The sequence below is a fragment of the Elaeis guineensis genome, chromosome 3 (genome assembly GCF_000442705.2).
Source record: "Elaeis guineensis isolate ETL-2024a chromosome 3, EG11, whole genome shotgun sequence".
NCBI lineage: Eukaryota > Viridiplantae > Streptophyta > Magnoliopsida > Arecales > Arecaceae > Elaeis > Elaeis guineensis.
In genome coordinates, this window is record NC_025995.2 from 50,008,247 (window position 1) to 50,024,608 (window position 16,362).

The following is a 16,362-nucleotide window of genomic DNA, read 5'->3' on the forward strand; positions in this document are numbered from 1 at the left end:
CTGAGTACTCCTTTAAGAACAAGAGTACAGCTAAGACGCAGCGCCTTTCTTCTAGTGTGCAGAATTTCGCCGACATCGGAGAAGCTGGAGTCGAGGGGATCGCACCCGCCATTGGGACCTGCAAGAGAAGTCTAAACCAGAGTTGGGGGTGCTCCGGCAAGACCCTCCGATGCTCAAGTCAGTACTTTGCCTCAACAAAAATGGAGTACTCGAATGAAATTTTAGCAAAGTTTCGAGATAGAGTTTTTAGCTTAGAGAAGAACATTTTTGGGGGTCCCTTTTTATAGACAGAGAGCGTAACTGATCGACAGCGACATCTGTAACCACCTGGTAGTGGGTTGTTTATGGCCACACGGAGTTTGTTACGGAGAGTGGAGTAGCATCAGTGGGCCGTTGTCGCGACTTGCCAGAGAGTGGTGGGGCCACGTGGAATCTGTTATAGAGAGTGGAGTGGTGTTTCTTGTCGTGACTTGTCAGAGAGTTTGGGTTGGACAGCTGAAGTTCAGATGGAATGTCTGAGGGAGCGGACTGTCTCTCTATCTCAGTAACTTGAGAGAAGCTCGGATGTTTTCGAGGTTGCTGACGAGTCCACTGTTGTCGGGTGCCTTGGATACTGACACTGCAGGCAAAAGTCATCTACTGTAGAAGCTCGGACGGGGACTTTCTATTGGAGAAGTCCGGCTGGAGTCCAATTGCTAGAGAAGTTCGTCTGGAATTTGCCTGACGTAGAAGCTCATCAGAGGACTGTCCGTCGGAGGGTCCAATTCTGGTAGGAGTCCGGAAAGAGGCCGCTTACAGTAGAAGCTCGGATCAAGACCAGTTGCCATGGAAGCTCGGATGGAGACTTCTTATTGTAGAAGCTCGACTGAAGTCTGCCTGCAATAAAATTTTGGACGAAATTCGCTTACAGTAGAAGTCCGGAGTAGACTGCTTGCAGTAGAAGTTCGGAGTAGACTGCTTGCAGTAGAAGTTTGGAGTAGACCGCTTGCAATAGAAGTTTGGAGTAGATTGCTTGCGGTAGAAGTTCAGAGCAGACCGCTTGCAGTAGAAGTTCGATTGAGATTCGAAAGACGATCGATCACCATAGAAACTTGGATGAGGTCTGATTACTGTAGAAGTCCTGCTGCTGGAGAAGCCCGATCATTGACGAAGTCCAAAAGAAGTTTGGAGTAAAGTCGATCATGGCTGGAAGAAGTCCAGAAGAGATTCAGAGAGTAGTCGATCACTATAGAAAATCGACTGGTAGTGAAACCCAGAGAGAATTTGGAGCAGTCCGGTAGATGAATGGAGGAGCTCATTATTGTAGAAATCTGGAGTTCGTCCATTGGAGAAATCTGGAGGACATTGTGGAAGGTCGAACGTTGGAGGAGCCCGGATGGTACTATGGAAGCTTGGACAGTCGGGGAGGTTCAGAAAGACGCCGTACAAGGTCGGAAGCTGGAAGAGCCCTGGAAGGGTCGGCCTTTTACGAACTTCGGTTGGGATTATTTTATACCCAACACCAATCCTCCTACTTCTGAGTTCGAGTTTCGAATGAAGGAAGTACAGAAAAATTTTCACAGTCGAAGTTGTCTCTCTCAATTTTCGTACTCGATTGTTTCCAGATATTTTGGTGTTTGGCACGCTGGTGCTGGAGCCTTTTCAAATCGAAGCGATCCGAAAAGATTTTTTTGGAATTTCTGTTGGAGCGTTGCTCTAGGTACGGTGTAATAATGGTTCTGTCAATTGCCAGCCGCTTTCAATCGCCTGCCATGGTGAGTGAGATACGTGGCAGTTGTAGATCGGCCAGAGGAGATCCGCCATCATTATTGCGTCGGACCTCATCACTTATTTAAACCGGCCTCCCTTCTTCAAAGGTCTCATTTTGCTTGAAAGTTTCTTCAGTCCCTCCTTCTTCCTGAGAGTTCCATTCTTTCCCAACATCCTTCTCGATCTTAGGCATTCTTCGAGTTGTCCCCATCTCTGCATCTCTGCATCTTTCAAACCAGCCTAGGTTAGTTCCAGAACTCTCCCTTTTTTCGTGGCTCTATTTCTAAGCTGTGCCGATCTTCTTTCGTTGCAGATATGGATGCAGATGCGGCTTGAATGTCAGCCAAGAGTCTCAAGGCCCACAAGAGGAAAGGCACTGTAACTTCTGTGTCGGTGAAGAAGGCAAGGGTAGAAGATATAGATCCGGCTGTGCTTCACCTTGATCACCCAGAGCCCGTGCTTGTGGTACATCTTCGACCATGAGTACTTTCCGATCTCATGAAAGGGGGAACCAACAAGGGGACTGGAAGAAGATGTTAAGTACTTAAAGCAATCCTCGATGATGGCTGGAACCGAGAGTTCGAAGTCTGAAGAAGCCAAGCTTCCTTAGAGCTTTTTACCTTTTATTCTATGTATTCCTTTCTTTTCTTATTGCTCTTTTTTTTTGGCCTTCAAAGGCTTTATAATGCACACTTTACTAATGAAATGAAAAGAAAATTTTCCATTACTTTGTCTATTCTTGCATTTAGTTGTCGTTTACCGAACTTCTTTTATCTTCTGTCTTATTTGATGTCGACGTTGTTTGAAGATTCCTGATCATCGCCATATTGACTCGCCCTTAGGAACTGGAGATTTTCGGCAAGGATTTTCTTCCTCATTGAGATGAGGTTCCTTGAACCTTGGATGTAGTTTTTTTTTTATCTCTAGTGTAGCTCGTCGCTTTTTCTCCTTTTTTGTGTTAGGGCGAGGGTTTTCCTTCTACTCCTAACGGGATTGTAGAGGTGTAGAGGAGTTGCTGAGGGGCTTTTCCCTTCATCCGGTCTCAAATGATCAGATCTTCATTTGTGTCAGGATAAGGTTCTCCTCCTGTTCTTGACACAATCAATTTCAGCTCATGTTAGGATGAGGTCTTCCTCCTGCTCCTAATAGGGCTGCGAGGGTACATAAGGGCCATTGCAAGGGCCTCTTCCCCCATCCGATCTCTAAATAACCTGGCCTTCGACTTTGCTCATGTTAGGATGAGGTTCTCCTCCTATTCCTAACAGGACTGTGGGGGTGCATAAGGATCATTGCAAGGGCCTCTCCCCTCATCCGATCTCTAACTAACCAGGCCTTCGACTTTGCTCATGTTAGGATGAGGTTCTCCTCCTATTCTTAACATAGCTGTGGGGGCACATAAGGGCCGTTGCGAGGGACTCTCCCCTCATCTAATCTCTAAATAATCATACCTTCGACTTTGCTCATGTTAGGATGAGGTTCTCCTCCTGTTCCTAACATGGCTGTGGGGGCACATAAGGGCCGTTGCGAGGGCCTCTCCCCCCATCCGGTCTCTAAATAATCGGGCCTTCGACTTTGCTCATATTAGGACGAGGTTCTCCTCCTGTTCCTAACATGGCTGTAGGGGCTAATAAGGGCTGTTGCAAGGGCCTCTCCCCCGATCTGATCTCTGAATAATCGGGCTTTCGTTCGTGTCAGGATGAGGTTTTTCTCTTGTTCCTAACATGCTTAATTTTGATTGTCTGAAAGAGCTACTTCCTATCATCATAAGCTCATACCAAAAGAAAAGACATGCGAATATGAAAGAAACTTTTATTTAAGGCAAAGTTATCGGTAATACATTCATAGATTTTCCGAATTCCATGGTCGCAGAAGGTCTGCTCCTCCGAGCTCTTTTAAATAGTATGTTCTGGGCCGAACTACCTCCCTGACTTCATACGGACCTTCCCAGTTAGGGGCGAGTTTCTCTTGATTCTGAGGTTGTGAAATAGCGGCTCGCCGAAGTACTAAGTCCCCCTCTCTAAAGGCCTTACTTTTGACCCGGGAGTTGTAGTAGCGGGCCACTTTCTGCTTCTAGGCGGCCATCCGAACTTGAGCTGTCTCCCACTTTTCTTCTAACAAGTCAAGGTTGGCCTTGAGATCTTGTGAGTTGCACCGCTCGTCGAATGCCACAACTCATGCCGACGGAAGCTTGAGTTCGATCGGGATCACGACTTCTATTCCGAAGGCTAAGGCAAAGGGGGTCTCCCCCTTGGACAGAGTCTGGGTAGTTCGGTATGCCCATAACACATGATAAAACTTGTCTGCCTAAGTTTCCTTTGCTCTTTCAAGTCTCGCCTTGATTCCTTGTAGCAGAGTCCTGTTAGTAATCTCGGCTTCATCATTTGCTTGCGGATGGGCTACTGACGTGAAGTTATGGGAGATGTTTAAGTCCTCACAAATTTCAGCAAACCTCATCCCAATAAATTATCGCCCATTATCAGTAATGAGAGTTCTGGGTAGGCCGAACCTACAGACAATTGACTTCCAAACGAAGTCCTACACCTTAGCTTCTGTAATTTTTGCCAAAGGTTCAGCTTCGACCCACTTGGTGAAGTAGTCAATTGCCACCAAGAGGAACTTCCACTATCAGGATGCCATGGGAAAAGGTCCGAGAATATCCATCCCCCATTGTGCAAACGGCCATGGGGCACTCAAGGGTGTAAGTTCTGAGGCAGGTTGCCTTTGGATATTTGCATATCTCTGACACTGATCACATCTTCTGACATATTCGATGGAGTCATGGTACATAGTAGGCCAGTAATAGCCTTGTCAGAGTAGCTTGTGGGATAAAAATCTGACCCCAGGTGACTTCTGCAGACTCTCTCATGTACCTCCCACAAGAAGAAGTTGGCTTCAGAAGGCCGGAGATATTTTAGAAGGGGCAAAGAGTATGACCTCTTGTACAGCTTGCTTTCATAAAGAATATATCGGGAGGCCTGGTTCCTAAGCTTCCGAGCTTCTTTTGCATCAGGAGGAAGAACCCCATCATTGAGGCATGCAACCAGTGGGTCAATCTAGTTGGGTTCATGGTTGATCTCCATCACAAGCTACGGCTCTTTCATACTTGGGTACTTCAGAACTTCGAAGAAGACTTCCTTGGGCAGTTCAGTCGGAGTCAGTGTAGCCAACTTGGAGAGAAGGTCGGCCCTGGTATTTTCTGCTCTTGGAATCTGCTTGATGTCAAAGCTACCGAAGGCAGGGACGATCTCTTTTACCCTTTTGAGATACTTGGCCATACTGTCCTCCCGAGCTTCATAGTTTTCGTTGACTTGTCCCACCACCAATTGGGAGTCACTGTAGACTTGGAGCCGATCTACTTCTAACTCTTTGGCGATCCTCAGTCCTGCAATCAAAGCTTCATATTCTGCTCCGTTATTTGTCATAGAAAATTTGAAGCGCAACACGTACTCCACAATAATTCCTTCTGGATTGACCAAGATCAGGCCCGCGCCTGCGCCTGACATGTTGGAGGAACTGTCCACATAGAGGGTCCAAAAATCATCAGGGAGATCTGTTCTTTTTTCAGCAGAATTTGACTGGAGCCCTGAGTTGTCGGCTTCACCTTGTTCAAGCTCGGCCTCTTTCAAAATAGTGCACTCCACTATGAAGTCTACTAATATCTGGGTTTTAATCATCGGTCGAGGTTGATAGTTGATGTCAAATTTTGTAAGCTCGACTGCCCATTTCGCTATCCTTTCGAAAGCATCCGCTCGATACAAAACTGCCTTGATTGGCTGGTTGGTGAGTAGTGTTATGGTGTGCCCTTGAAAGTAAGGTCGGAGCCTTCGAGCTGCAATCAACAAGGCGTAAGTTAATTTCTCTAACTTAGTATACCTGGTTTCGGTGTCTCTCAATACTCAGCTAGTGTAGTAGATCGGCTGTTAAATTTTTGCTTCTTCCTTAACCAGAACTGCTGCGAGAGCCATAAGAGAGACCACTAGGTACAGGAACAACTCCTCTCCAGGTTCAGACTTTGCCAATAGCGGAGGTGAGCCAAGGTAGCTCTTCAATTTTTCGAATGCTTGCTGGCATTCAGTGATCCAACAGAAGTTCTTCGACTGCTTGAGGGTCTGAAAGAAAGGTAGGCATCGTTCGACCGACCTTGAGACGAAGCGATTCAGAGCTGCTACTCTCCCAGTAAGGTGCTGAACTTTCTTTGTTGACTTTGGGGCGGTCATTTCCTGGATGGCATGAATCTTTTTTGAATTTACTTCGATCTCGCACCCTGATACCATGAAGCCTAAGAATTTTTCTGAGGTTACTCCAAAAGCGTACTTGGTCGGGTTCAGCTTCATCTTATATTTTCGGAGGGTGCTGAAGGTCTCCTCAAGGTCGGCGATGTGGTTCTTTGTGGATTTGCTTTTTACAAGCATATCGTCCACGTAGACCTCCATATTACGGTCGATCTGCTGTTTGAAGATCTTATTCACCAGTCGTTGATAGGTCGCCCCTACATTTTTTGAGGCTAAAAGGCATGACCCTGTAACAATAAAGACCACGGTTAGTAATAAAAGCAATTTTTTCTTCGTCCTCTGGTGCCATCCTGATTTGATTGTAGCCAAAAAATGCATCCATGAAAGTGAGAAGCTCGTGGCCCGAGATTGCATCCACTAATTGGTCAATTCTGGGTAGAGGGTAACTGTCCTTCGGGCAGACTTTTTTTAGCTTTTTGAAGTCTATACACATCCTCCACTTGCCGTTCACCATCTTGACGAGAACCACATTGGAGACCCAGTTCGGATAGTTGACTTCTCTGATGAACCCAGCTTTTAGGAGTTTATCAACTTCCTCAGCTATTGCCACTTGCCTTTGCGGTGTATGACTTCAGATTTTTTCCTTCATCGACTGATGTTTGGGATCAACAGTCAGGCAGTGTTTCATGACTCCCGCATCAATCCCTGGCATGTCCATCGAAACCCAAGTGAAAACATCCACATTCTTTTGTGGGAAATTGATGAGCTGTGTCCGTACCTCTTCTCCTAAGTTAGAGCTGATCTTTACCACATGCTCCTCATTCCCATCGTTCAAAGGAATTGAGACAAGATCTTCAATTGGCTCACCTCGTTCTTCAGTAAGGTCATCACGAGTGTCCAATCCATCAACCGGACAGGGGTCAGACTGACCATTTCTTTGAAGGGCTATGTTGTAGCAGTGTCTTACCAGGGCTTGATCTCCTCTGACCTCTTCGACTCCTTGGCTAGTAGAAAATTTCAGCTTCAAGTGGTAGGTCGATACCACAGCTCGGAGGGCGTTGAGGTCAGGTCGGCCGAGTATTGCATTGTAGGCAGACAGCACCCTTACTACCAGAAAATCTACTTGCGCTCTTGATTGTTTTGGGTACCGGCCTGCAACCACGGTTAAAGTTATTACCCCTTCCACTGGCATAGCATCGCCAGTCAACCCTACCAATGGAGCATTTATCGGCCCTAATCGACCATCCGAAATGGATATTTTTGAGAATGCATCGTAAAACAGAATATCGACTGAGCTTCCACTATCAACAAGAATGCGGCGTACATCATAGTCAGCAATGTTTAAAGAAACTGCAACTGCATCATTATGGGGGAATTGAGTCTTTCGGGCATCTTCTTCAGTAAAGGTTATAGACTCTTCAGTCCTCTGCCACTTGGATGGTACGGCCGATCCACTGGCTGCTCCCCGTCGGGGTCCTCCAGAGATGGTGTCGACGATCCCAGTTGGAGGCCGATCTTCAGGCTGTTCCTCCTTCTTTGGTGGCTCTGGCTGTGGTAGGGCGCTTGACCGATCCTCCCAACCTTCAGATCGACATCGGATGGATCTATCAAGCCGACCTTGTCTATTGAGCTCCTCAATCCGTCGGTTCATCTCTTGGAACCTTTGATCCTGGAGATCTTCTCGACTTTGAGTCTCGAGGGTCTCCTGGTGAAACGGAGGTAGGGACCCTCTGGAGATGGAATTATGATTAGATGGAGGGCTCTCCGCCCTCTGCTTCCCTTTTACGGGGAAGACAGAGCGACTGGCCCAAGTGGCCCGCCCGATCGTCGGATTCTGGAACTCCGGCAATGCTCTTTCCAACCACACAGATGCCTGCAGCTACTGCGGCTGCTGCTGCATGGCCTACACTGCTTCGGTAAGGCCTCTGACCTGCTAAACCAGCAAGTCGAATTGCTCCATGCCGACGATCGTTGCCAGAGGAGGAGGAGCCTGGGAAACTAGAAACGAGGTCGGAGCTTGCAGGTCTCGCTGAGATCTGGCCGCGGAGGCCGTAGATTGCCTGGTGGATGCCTTTCTGGGAGGCATCAGGTGGAGATCTGGCAGGAGAAGAAGGATAAAATGTTGAAGAAGATGATCGAAGATAATCCCACTGAGTACTCCTTTAAGAACAAGGGTACTACGAAGACATAGCGCCCTTCTTCTAGCGTCAATTCTGTTGGTGCAAAATTTTGCTGACGTCAGAAAAGCTGGAGTCGAGGAGATCGCGCCGGCCGTCTGGACCTGCAAGAAAAGTCTAAACTGGAGTTGGGGGTGCTCCGACAAGACCCTCCGATGCTCAAGTCAATACTCTGCCTCAACAGAAATGGAGCACTCGAATAAAATTTTAGCAGAGTGTTGAGATAAAATTTTTAGCTTAGAGAAGAACGTATCTGGGGGTCCCTTTTTATAGACAGAGAGCATAACTGATCGATAGCGACATCTTTAACCACCTGGTAGTGGGCCGTTCATGGCCATGCGGAGTTTGTTGCGGAGAGTGGAGTGGCATCAGTGGGTCGTTGTCACGACTTGCTAGAGAGTGGTGGGGCCACGTGGAATCTATTACAGAGAGTGGAGTGGTGTCCGTTGTCGTGACTTGCCGGAGAGTTCGGACTGGATAGCTGAAGTTCGGATGGGATGTCTGAGGGAGCAGACTGGCTCTCTGTCTCAGTAACCTGAGAGAAGCTCGGATATTTCTGAGGTAGCTGACGAGTCCACTGTTGTCGGGTGCCTTGGGCGCTGACGCTGCAGGCGAAAGTCATCTGTTGTAAAAGCTCGGATGGAGACTTTCTATTGGAGAAGTCCGGCTGGAGTCCGGTTGCTAGAGAAGTGCATTTAGAATTTGCCTGATGTAGAAGCTCATTGGAGGACTATCCACCGGAGGGATCCGGTTCTGGTAGGAGTTCGAAAAGAGGCCGCTTACAGTAGAAGCTCGGACGAAGATCGGTTGCCATGGAAGCTTGGATGGAGACTTCTTATTGTAGAAGCTCGACTGAAGTTCGCCTGCAATAGAAGTTCGGATGGAATTCGCTTACAGTAGAAGTCTGGAGTAGACTGCTTGCAGTAGAAGTTCAGAGTAGACTGCTTGTGGTAGAAGTTCGGAGTAAACCGTTTGCAGTAAAAGTTTGGAGTAGACTGCTTGTGGTAGAAGTTCGGAGTAGACCACTTGCAGTAAAAGTTCGGTTGAGATTTGGAAGGCGGTCGATCACCGTAGAAACTTGGATGAGGTCTGATTACTGTAGAAGTCCTACTGCTGGAGAAGCTCGATCATTGACGAAGTCCGAAAGAAGTTTGGAGTAAAGTCGATCATGGCTGGAAGAAGTCTGGAAGAGATTCGTTGAGTAGTCGATCATTGTAGAAAATCGGCTGGTAGTGAAGCTCGGAGAGCATTTGGAGCAGCCCAGTAGATGAATGGAGGAGCTCATTATTGGAGAAGTCCGAATGGCACGATAGGATTTTGTTCGTTGGAGGAATCTGGAGGACACTGTGGAAGGTCGAACATTGGAGGAGCCTAGATGGTAGTGTGAAAGCTCGGACAGCCGGGGAGGTTCAGAAAGACGCCGCACAAGGTCAGAAGCTGACAGAGCCCTGGAAGGATCGGCCTTTTACGAACTTTAGTTGGGGTTATTTTATATCCAATAGATCTTATTTGAGTGACCCATGCCCCATGTTTTATGCAATATCATTAGATCTAAATCATAATTCTAGATCTATGAAGTTTAATACTTAATTTTTAATTAAGTTTTGCATCAACATGGTTAAAGTTTTAAAAATATTTTTTCACATAAAATTTTTACATCAAATCATAAAACTTTTAGATCAAATCTAAATTTTTATGATTTTAAATTAAAATAATTTTGATTAATCAAGATTAGATATAACTAGTTTTTTTGCAACTTGCATCACATACAACAACACCTAGAGTTTTAAGATCTAGAATTTTATAAGAAAGTAAGTTTTCTTTTTTCACTTTTCTCTTTATGGGACCTCACAGTGGCACCCCTACACACCATGAAGAGCACCCCATTGAATAGGAGGAGAAGGTTATGAAACCTTACTTGCTCTTATGATCGAATGGCCTGGTGATTATCCAATCCGATTACTTTGCTACTCAGAATATCTAATCTAAACAGATGATAATCAAATCTGAAAATAAATAAATTTAGATCTAATATAAATCATAAATAATCAGATCAAATTAAAAAAAAAAATCAGATCTAAAGTCATATTAATTCATATCAAAACAACCTGGCTCTAATACCAGTTGAAGAAAATATGCGATTATGCAGTACATTCAATTTAAAAAATTTTGTCCAGCAAAAATAAAAGATTAAATGATTTAATCCCAATCACATATATAAGCTCCTATCTTATACTACCACATCATGATCTTTGATATGAAAATATATACTTTAGATCTAAAAATAAAAATCGCATCGATCTCATCGATGCTGAAATTTTAGATCTAACTATTAGATCTACCATAGGAATCAAAATAAGTTAAAGATCGTTACTAAACAAACTTGATCTTGATCTCCTCTGATCTAATAGTTAGAGAAGGTATTCTTCAGATCACTCATAGCCACACGGAGTCATTTAGCCTCTATAGGAAGATCCATGTGAAGACAGATGCAGATCAGGGACTTGGAGGTGCTAGCCTGCAAGCAACTTCGACAGCTAATTTGTTTCTTCTTCTTGAAGTACCTTGGATACTCCAAAGCAAGAGAGGATCAAGAAGAGGAATAGAGAAAGAGAAGAAGAGACTCAAAAAATAAAAAACACCAAGAGAATGATCATGGGACGTCCAAGAGAGAGGACCCCTTTTTATAGACTAGGAATTAGGGCTTTCCAAGAAAGAGCACCAAGAGTCAACGCCAAAACCTCCTTTTGGCATCCCAAAAATTCTAAAAAAATTATTAAGATGTGGAGAAGGATTTTGAATCTTACATACCAAAGAATTCTCCAAGAAAAATAAGAAAAAAATAAATATGGCACCAATAATATTCTATATATGAAAAATCTCTTTTCTAGTTTACCTCTTATCTCTAATTCGGATCGCATTCAAATTAGGCAAGAGATAATATTATGACTCATCAACTATTGCTACCCACTCCTATTGGACCCTTTATCATGACATGAAAAATCACAATCCAAATCCAATTAGGCATAGAGAAATTGGCATGGGTTCAGGAGTGGAGCAAGAGATAAGGATAGAGTCCTAGTTTGATTTGGACTATTCATTTTTAATTCAATACTAATCCAAATCAAATTTGGATTGAACCCACTAATAGAAATGAATCTAATCTAATTAGAAACTCAAATATCTCATCAAATTATTAACCCAATTAGAAATTAGTCGAGTCAAAACTCTGATGAATTAGGATCAATTTTTTTTTGTAATCGAGTTCGACCATATCAAACCCAATCAGAGTCGAACTGAATCTAATTCAATTAGACTTGATTCAAATCTCTTTACTCAATCAAATTGAGTTAATTAGTAATCTAATTATTAATTAATTCTTTAAAAATAGTAGAGTCTCAATCCCAGTGGGACTCTCCCCTAGAGTCCTAGTCTGAGCAGGACTCTTCACCAGAGTCACAATCCAATTGGACTCTTCAGCCATCAAATCTGATCAAATCTTCTAATACGTGTGATTCCATAGGTTTGAATCTAAGTCGATAGTATAGGAACAACTTCTTATACCAATCGATGTAACCATCTAGCAATGATGACCCAACAATCAGATAGGTCGAAGTATTGCAAAGCAACGTTCTAGAACCTACTGGCGTATGATTACCGTATAATTTATCCCTTTGATCCAAATGCTCAAGGAGAACTAGGGTTTTACTATCAACCCTAATTTAGTCGACCATATTGTATCTCAACCTTTCAAATCTATCTTATAGATTATCCTGATCAAGGTTTTATTGAATTAAAATACACTGATGCATATCTCCTACTAATTCAAAGGGGTCAATTTTGTCTTGACTCACACACCAACTTGATAAGTACTTGACTGCACCCAGTAGCCTTCCGTCACTGAGTTAGAAACTCAGATAGTCTGGTACTAAAGTATAGTGAGTTGCTTACAAGTCACCATGATGGTTTCAGATCGGAGGGACACTTATACCCATACCCTTCACGAGCCGCTCTTGACAACAGAGTACTCAGCACATGGTCACGTTCGATGTGAATGTATTCCTACATTCTATCTGTATGCCATAACAGTGTCTCCACACTCTTTGGTTAAAAGGATAACAAACTCATATGGCATGCAACGATCTATACTCGATAATGCTATCATCCTATTAACAGCATATCATTTGGTTGCGAATATTTTTAAAGACTTAATGACAAATCCTCTTTTGTGAATTAATTATAGTCCTAAGGACTTCATTACAACATAAAAGTTCAAAGATGGATAATTTGTAATAAAAATATCAGATAAATTTTATTAATAAAAATTTATATACAATTTACAAGATGAGCACAATCATCTAACAATTGGCTTTAGGACATATTTTCCAACAAAGCGAAACTATAATTTAGATCTAATTATTATTTATTTAGATTAGATGTTGTGAGCAGCAAAGTACTCGGATTGGGTAATCACTAGATGTCTGATCATAGGAGCAAGTAGGGTTTCATGATCCTTTCTTCTCATTCAATCGAGTGCTCTTCATGGTGTGTAGGGGTGCCACTGTGAGATCCCATGAAGAAGAAAGCAAAAAGAAAAAACTTACTTTCTTGTAAAACCTTAGATTTTGAAACCCCTAGGTGTTGTTGTATGTGATGCCAATTGCGAAGATGGTTAGTTATATCTAATCTTGATTAATCAAAATTATTTTGATTTAAAATTATAAAAATTTAAATTTGATCTAAAAGATTTTATGATTTGATGTAAAAGGTTTATATAAAAAAATTATTTTCAAAATCTTAACCATGTTAATGCAAAACTTAATTAAGAATTAAGTGTTAAACCCAATAGATCTAGAATTATGATTTAGATCTAATGACATTGTATAAAACATGGAGCATGGATTAGCTCAAGTCCTTCTCTTTAATTGGGTTAAACCTAAGGTTATAATCAAAGAATTGATTGATCATTTGGAAAAATTGATTAAGTCTAACCAAATATTGAATTAGATTAATCAGAATTTTTCTAATACAATAGTTATAGATGGTCAAGTCCATGTCTTTGATTAGACCAAACGGATCTTGATTGTGACTCAATGGTTGCATCCGAATCATTAGGTTGGTCAAATCAAAATTAGTTAACCAATTGGTGTCTAAGATAAGTTTGGCATTTCGATCGGTGCATTTTAATTGAGAGTGGCTTACCTGACCATTTTGATGGTGTCTAAGGCAAGCTTAGTAGACCCTCCCACCGATCTCACTTACCTAGCCAATTTGGTGAACTAGAGTTTGGTTAGATTGCTAAGTGATTCAAGTTAGCCCATGCCATTAAGATTGATCAATGTGACTGATCTAGGTGCCAGTTTAATCAGCATGATCTAATCTGATTCAGTGACTTGGTGAAGTCAGTAGGAGGATTGTAGTCTACTAATTGATCTTTTCTTCTCTCTTTTTCTCTAAACTGACTAAATCTTCTAAATTATTAGATCTCTAAAATGAGCTAGTTATGGTGATAACTAGATCATAGCCTCCTATTAAGGTGAATGGTAATGGGTCCAGTATTTATGATTGACATTACAGGCACCATCCGTCTGGTGTTCACTCTGAATAATAAAATTAGCATTCATCATATGATGACTCTTTGAACTATCTGATGATGGTTGGGTTGACCAAGCCATCTCGAACCTGATCACTCATTAAGTAGAATCACTGAGTGGGTTCATGTTAATAGTTTGACCTAACTGAAACTTTCAGTGGATGCCCATCGCTCACTAAAATAAACTTTGGGGTTAAATTAAATACTAGAAGTTGTTTGAAAAAATAATTGATTGAGAACCTACCCATAGGTGCATATGGGTTGATTGAGCCATCCTCGGACCTATATGTAGTCTATGTAGATTCTAGTATCCACTAAGGAATTAAGATAATTCTTCAAATTGGAGGCAGAAGCTACCAATTCGTATAAAATTGTGGGAGAACCTTTAGACTAAAGTTCATATCTTTAGAATCAATAAATTCATATACTAATTAATTTTTTTGTTTTCCTTGTGTGGGTAAATATGGCCTCAAACTTATTGCTCTGATCACTGTAGGACAGTGAGAAGCTTATCGGACTGAATTTCGATAATTGATATCAAAAATTAAAGATAGTCCTGGAGAACGAAAGGATCTTTTATGTGATAATGGATCCGACACCTGAGGAGCCTACTCCCAACACTTGAGGCACGGTCTGAGATACTTATTTGAAGTGGCTCAATGACCATACCATAGTTCGTTGTACTATGCGGGCCTCTATGAATGATGAGTTCAGTCAAAAATTTGAGGAGGCTCAACTAGAGAAAATGCTTCAAATATTGAGAGATTCCTTTGGTACTCTTAATGACGTTAAGTGGCACAAGACTAGTTGCACCATTTTCAACATCCGAATGAGGGAGGCTGCATCTGTTATCGATCATGTATTATATATAATTGAGTAGATTAAAAAAGGACTTCTCCTTGCATGAATAGCTAGAGAAGGATGCGATCCTAAACTCCCTACCCAAGTCCTACCTATCGTTCCTCAGTCATTTTAGAATGACGAAGCCTGTAGCCAACTACCATAGTCTGTTGGGGTTGCTACAAACTTTTGAGAAAGATCACTAGCTCCACAAAGGGATGGTGAATCTAGAGGGAGGATCTTCTTCAGGTAGTCATCATCCCTTTAAGAAAGAAAAAAAGAAGAAGAATAAGAAAGTGCTTGGTGCTGAGAGTCAGTCCCAAAAATTCAAGTTCAAGGCTGATCAAAATCAGGTAGAGTGCTTCTTTTGTAAGAAGTAGGGTCACTGAAAGAGGAATTATCCTCAATATATCGCTTTCCTTGACCCGAACAAATCAAAAAAAAAGAAGCAATCAGTTGCTGGATAAGGTACTTATGTGATAACACCTTGTAACTTCTCTCTTTTTGATATAATAACCTGGATATTGGATATCGACAGTCCTATACATATTTGCAATTCATTGTAGGGTCTTCAGGTCATTAAGAGATTTAGAGATGGTGAGAGATTTCTGAACATTGGAGATAGAAGATCAGTTATAGTTATAGCTTTAGGAATCATCAAGCTTGTATTCGAGTCTCAGTACATTATTCTTAATGAGTGTCATTACTGTCTTAGTTTTCTTTTAAATATTATTTCTGTAGGCCTTTTGACCAATTTCAATTATGAAATATTAATAATGAAAAACTTTTGTGATATCATTTTGAATGGTGTTACAATTTTGTGTGGATAGTTGAATAATGGTATCTATATTGTATCTAGGCCAATGTAATGTACATTTCAAATAAACATCCTAGAATAGATGATATCATGAATGCCTACCTTTGACATTATAGGCTAGGTCATATCAACAAGAACAGGACGAACAGATTAGCTCAAGAAGAAATTCTTGATAAAGATTGTTGCCCAGCTATGCAACCCAAGAGGGGGGGGTGAATTGGGTTTCTAAAAATTTTAAGCCCAACAGATTACTTATGAAGAACAAAACAAAGACTTTAATTCAATATTAATTACCTAAAGCAGGAATGCAAGAATATAATAAAGAAATAAAGTGAAGCGATAAAGCATACCACAAACACAAGGATTTATAGTGGTTCGGTGCTAACCTTGCACCTACATCCACTCCCCAAGATCCTACTTGGGAATTTCAATCCACTATACTTTGTATTCAACCTGAATACAAAATGTCGGAAACTCCGACACTAGCTATCCCAAGCTAGATCACTTATTTTTCGGGTACAAGCAAACCCAAAACACTCCGATTTCAGGTTCGGATCAACCTTTCCTTGTTTTGGAAATCCTCCAAAAATAAGAACAAAAACTCACAAAGAGTTAGAAAATTTTGAGCACAGATTAATACAATAACAGCTCCTTAAATGAGCGAATATAACAATAAAAGCTTTACTCAAATGAAGAACCCTTTTTCGAATTTTCTCAAAGTGGATGAACGCTTGAATGCTTGAGAAGAGGTTGATTGTTGATTGAAGATCTCTTGAAAGCTTTGAACGATCTCTAGATCAAGGTTGAAACAATAGGCGTGAAGAATTCTCTCCTTGAAAGCTCTTGCTTTTCTCTTTCACACTCTCTCTGGTATATTATGGATCCTCTCTCTTTTTCTTTTTGGATTTTTCGTTGATCTCAGGCTTTTTCGTGCAGATTTCGGATCCTCTCTTC